The sequence below is a fragment of the Nyctereutes procyonoides genome, unplaced genomic scaffold, assembly GCF_905146905.1.
Source record: "Nyctereutes procyonoides isolate TBG_1078 unplaced genomic scaffold, NYPRO_anot_genome, whole genome shotgun sequence".
Lineage (NCBI taxonomy): Eukaryota > Metazoa > Chordata > Mammalia > Carnivora > Canidae > Nyctereutes > Nyctereutes procyonoides.
The window spans coordinates 4,022,111-4,027,721 of record NW_026575156.1 but is presented as its reverse complement, the minus strand read 5'-3'; positions in this window follow the sequence as shown (position 1 = coordinate 4,027,721).

Sequence of the window (5,611 nt, the reverse complement as noted above, 5' to 3'; positions counted from 1 at the left end):
CCCACCCCATCTCCTGGTAACAACCATTTTACTCTGTTCTTACAGGTTCAATTTTTTAGATTCTACATATAAGTGATACAATACTTGTCTTTCTACTACTTATTTTGCTTAGCATAATGTGTTTAAGGTCCATCCATGTTGTCCCAAATGGGAAGATATCTTTATTTCTCATGGGTAATATCCCATTGCATATACGTGCCACATCTTTTTTATCCATTCATCTGTCAATAGGTGTTTGAGTTGTTTTCACATCTTGACTGTTTTGAATAATGCTGTGATAGACATGGGAGTGCAGGAATCTCATTGAAATCCTGTTTTTATTTCCTTTGGGTATTTACCCAGAAGTGGAATTGCTGGGTCATAAGTAAATCTATTTTTAATTTCTTAAAGAATTTACATTAAAAAAAGCAATATATAAAGGTTTTCTTTTCACTACATCCTCACTAGCCCCTAATGTCTCTTGTTTTCTAAATGATAGTTATTCTAACAACTGTGAGGTGATATTGCATTGTGGTTTTGATTTTCATTTCCCTGATGATTAGCAATGTTGGGCATCTTTTCATGTCTGTTGGCCATTTTGATATCCTTTTTGGAGAAATGTCTAATTATATCTTCTACCCATTTTAATTTGGATTGTTTTGTTGTTTTTCTTCTTGTTATTAAATTGACTGAGTTCTTTATACATCTTGGGTTTAACCCTTTATCCAATATAAAGTTTGCAAGAATTTTCTCCTGTTCTGTATAGGTTGTCTTTTCATTTTTTTTTCCTTTGCTGGGCAGAAGCTTTTGAGTTTGGTGTAGTCTCATCTGTTGCTTTTTGCTTTTACTATTTCTGTTTTTGGTATAATGTCCAAAAAAATCACTGCCAAGATCAATGTAGTGAAGTTTCTTCTCTACCATTTCTTCAAGGAGTTTTATGGTATCAAGTATTATGATAAGTGTTTGATCCATTTCAAGTTAATTTTTTGTGAGTCATGTGAGAGAGGAATCCAATTTCATTATTCTGAATGTGTTTCTTCCGTTTTACTGGCACCATTGTTAAAGAGAGTATCCTCTTTCAATTAGGTATGTTTAGCTGCCTTGTTAAATATTAGTTGACCATATATGCCAGGATTTAATTCTGAGTTCTCTATTCTGTTTCATTGGTTGATATGTTTATTTTTGTGTTGGTGCCATACTGTTTTTATTACTATGGCTTTATCACATATCTTGAACTCCAGAGTTGTGATACCACCAGCTTTTTTCTTTATTCTCAGGAAGGCTTTAGCTATTCAGGCTCTTTTGGTTCCCCTACAAATTTTTAAGATTGTTTCTTCTATTTCTGTGAAGAGTGCCTTTGGTATTTTTGACGGGGATTGTGTTGAATCTGTAGACAGCTTTGATTAGTATGGCCATTTTGGCTATGTTAATTCTTCCAATCAACAGGAAATGTCTTTCATTTGTTCATGACTTCTTTTTCTTTCAGCAGAATCTCATAGTTTTCATTGTACAGATTTTTTACTTACTTGGTGAATTTCATTCCTAAGTCTCCAATTTTTTATGCCATTGTGAATAGAATGAGTTTTTAATATTTCCTTTTCAGATACTGTTTGTCATTAGTGTAAAAGAATACAATTAATACCTGCATATTGATATTATATCCTGCCACTTTACTGAAATTGCTGATTAACACCAATATTTTTTTTGCCTGCCTCTTTGGGATTTTCTACATATAAGATAATATTATCAACAAATAGTGACATTTTTACTTCTTCCTTGTATTTTATTATTTTCATTTCCTTGTCTTGCCTACTTGTTTAAGCTAGTTTTTCCAGGACTAATTGAACAGGAGTGATTGAGAATGGGCATCCTTATATTTTTCCTTATTTTAGGGACTTTCAATTTTTCTCTAAATTTTCTCCATTCTCCATATGGACTTTAATGTTAGCTGTGGGTTTTTCATATATGGCCTTTCTTATCGTGAGATATTATCCATCTATACCCAATTTGTTAAAGATTTTATCATAAAAAGATGTTGTATTTTGTCAAATGCTTTTTCTACATTTATTTAGATATTCATGTGATTTTTTCATTTTATTAATGTGATATAATACATTTATTGCATTTATTATTTTGATGTGTTGAAACAGCCTTGCATCCCAAGGACAAATCTCATTTAGTCATTGAGGTGTATAGTCATTGAGGTGTATACAAGGTGTATAGTCATTTTAATGGACTCTTGAGTTAAGTTTAATTTTTTTAAAGATTTTATCTATTTATCTATGAGAGAGAAGATGAGAAACAGAGAGAGAGAATGAGCTGGGGAAAGACAGACGGAAAAGCAAACTCTGCACCGAGCAGGGAGCCTTACACAGGGCTTGATCCCAGGACCCGGAGATCATGACTTGAGCCAAAGGCAGCTGCTTAACCAACTGAGCCACCCAGGCACCTCAGGTTTGTTAATATTTTGATGATAATTTTGGCATATATATTCATCAAGGACATTGATTTATAGTTTTTGTTTTGTTTTGTCTTTAGTATCCTTATCTGGTTTCAGTATCAAAGTAATGCTGGCTTTCTGGAATGAGTTTGAAGTGTTAGCTTCTCTATTATACTCTAGTAGACTTTGAGGAGGATTCTTTAAAGGTTTGGTAGAATTCCCCAGTGAAGACTTCTGGTCCTAGAGTTTTCTGTGTTGGGAGTTTTGTGATTATTGATTCATTCTCTTTACTTGTAATTGATCTGTTCAGATTTCCTGTTTCTTTCTGATTCAGTCTTGATAGGTTGTATGTTTCTAGAAAAGCATCTATTTTTTCTAGGTTATGTAATGTGTTGGTGTATAATTGTTCATAGCAATCTCATGAGTCTGATGGTGATCTCATGAATCTATGTATTTCTGTAGTATCAGTTGCAATGTTTTCTCTTTTTTATTTTATAAGTCTTATTTTTTTCTTAGTGTAGCTAAAAGTTTTTTAGTTTTGTTTATAATATTGAGGAAACAGCTCTTAGTTTCATTGATCCTAACCACTATTTTATGGTCTGTGATTAATTTATTCCCATTCTCATCTTTATTATTCTCTGCCTTCTGCTAACTTTGAGCTTTATTTATTCTTCTTTTTCTAGTTCTTTGAATTGTAAAGTTAGGTTGTTTATCTGAGATCTTTGTAATTTCTTAAGATGTGCATTTTTTTTGCTGTAAACATGCTCTGAGAACTGTTTTTGCTAAATTCCATTTTTGACATGTTGCATTTCTATTTCGATCTATTTTAGGATTTTAAAAAATTTTTCCTTTTAATTTGTTCTTTGACCCAATGGTTGCTTAGAAATGTGTTATTTAGTTTTCACATATTTGTAGGTCTTCTCACTTTGTTTTGTTATTGATTTCCAGTTTCATGTTATTGTGGTCAGAGAAAATAGTTGGAGTGATTTTAATCTTAAATATGCTAAGACAGGTTTTGTGAGCTATCATATATGATCTGTTTTGGATAATGTTCCATGTGCACTTGATGCTCTTGGATGGAATTTTCTGTATATATCCATTAAATCCATTTGTTTTAAAGTATTGGTCAATTCCAATGCTTCCTTGCTGTTTTTTGTTTGTTTTGTTTTGTTTTGTTTTGTTTTTTGCCTGGACAATTTATCCATTGATAATAAGATGGTACTAAAATTCTTTTCTATATCTCTCTTAATATGTTAGTATTTGCTTAATATATTTTGGTTTTCAGGTGTTAGAGGTGCATATATTTACAATTTTCATATATTCTTGATATACAGATTACTTACATAACTTTTTTGTCTCTTATTATCTTTTTTGGCTTGAGGTCTATTTTGTCTTATATACTGTGGCTACTCCCATCATCTTTTGGTTTCTACTTTCTTGAAAAAGCATCTTCCATCTTTTCTAGAATACCAATTAATCTTCTGATGCCTCTCCTAATAGAGTCTGATACTTCCTGTAGGGCTTCTCACTTTTTAAAACTCTAGTTCTCTCTCCTCTTCCATCTGAATCATTTCTATATTTCCATTTTGAGCTAACTTATCTTCTCTTCCATCTGATCTGCTTTATTTCTAGTACTTTTTAATGCATTTGTCATCTTATTTATCAAGTTCATCAGCTCTAGAATTTCTTTGGTTCTTTTTTTAAGATCTCAATGTTTTTGGTAAAGTACTCCTTCTGTTCACTAATGTTATTCTTGAGATAGCTGTATTGTCATTCTGAGTTTTCTTGTAGCTGATGAATTTCTTCATGACAGCTATTTTGAATTATTTTTCAGTCAAATCACAATGTCTCTAGGTTCAGTTCCCGGAAAATTGTCATTTTCCTTTTTGATATTCCATTATGATTTTTTAAAAAGACTTACTTATTTTAATGAGAAAGAGTAGAAGCAAGGGGAATAGGAGGGAGAGGGGGAAAGAGAGAAACCTCAAGCAGATTCTTCTTTGAGCAAGAAAGGGGGGGGTTGCTCAATCTCATTACCCCAGATCATGACCTGAGAGATCAAGATTCTGACAATTAACCAGCAGAGACACCCAGGCATCCCTCCTTACCTATGATTTTTAATAGTGTCTGATGAAAAGTTCCTCTGCCTACTGCATTTGAAGTACCAAACACCTTCCCAGTTATGCCAAGTTTTGTTTACTGTGATACTAACAGTTCAACTACTTGGTAATTAAGATCCTTCCTTTTGTTTTTTCAGAAGATGGCTCTATCTCACAAGTTTTTGATTGTCCTTAGCTGACTGATGTTTTGGCAAAGTAGGGAACAAGCTAAGGGGGCGGGGGTGGGGGGGGTGCTGGGAAGCAAGGGTGGCAGTAAAGTTGGGAAAGGTGAATGGTTAGTTAGCACTTTGAGCCTTGGGTGTGGGCTTGCCTGAATCCCAGGGCACACACTGGGAAATAATTTCTTTTTCTTTTTCTTTTCTTTTCTTTTTTTTTCTTTTTTTTTTTTTTGTCCCTTACTTCCATTTCCTTTCCCTCTCTCCAATCACTGAAGTGAGTGCAAGAGCAAGGAAGGGTCCTCCTTCCAGCTGGGCGGAGCCTCACTCACCTTCACATTCAGGTCCTCTGTAAGAAGGATCCTGCTGGTCGCTGTCAAACCTGATGCCAGCCTTCTCTGCCACCACTGCCTCTACTGCCTCCAGGTCTCTCCTCTTCCCTCTCCCTCTGAGTTCCAAACCACTCACTTTACAGTGCACAAATTGACAGATTTCTTGGGTGTGCTAGTATGCTATGCAGAGGCTGGATTCTGGAATTCATCGACCCGATGATATCACAGCTATTTTCATAGTGTGTGCAAATCTCTTTCTTATGCCTCTCCTTCCATAACAGCCTACAACATCATTGCACACAGCAAGAGTCTACATAGTGGCCAAGGGGAAGATATTTATGGACTTCAAGATGCAGTTGCTTGAAGTCTAAGTAAATTAAATGTTTTGGGTCCACACTGACTCAACTAATTTACTTCATACTAAAACAAAGACAGTCTACTAGAGCTGTGGTTTTTGTGATTTGATGGGGTTAATAGAAAAACTCTGAATCCTTCTCTGACACTGTGTAGGGATATTTCCCCTGCTACTCTCTTTCAAGAGACATAACAAGAGAAATCAAGTCAACATAAACTATTGTGGAATTT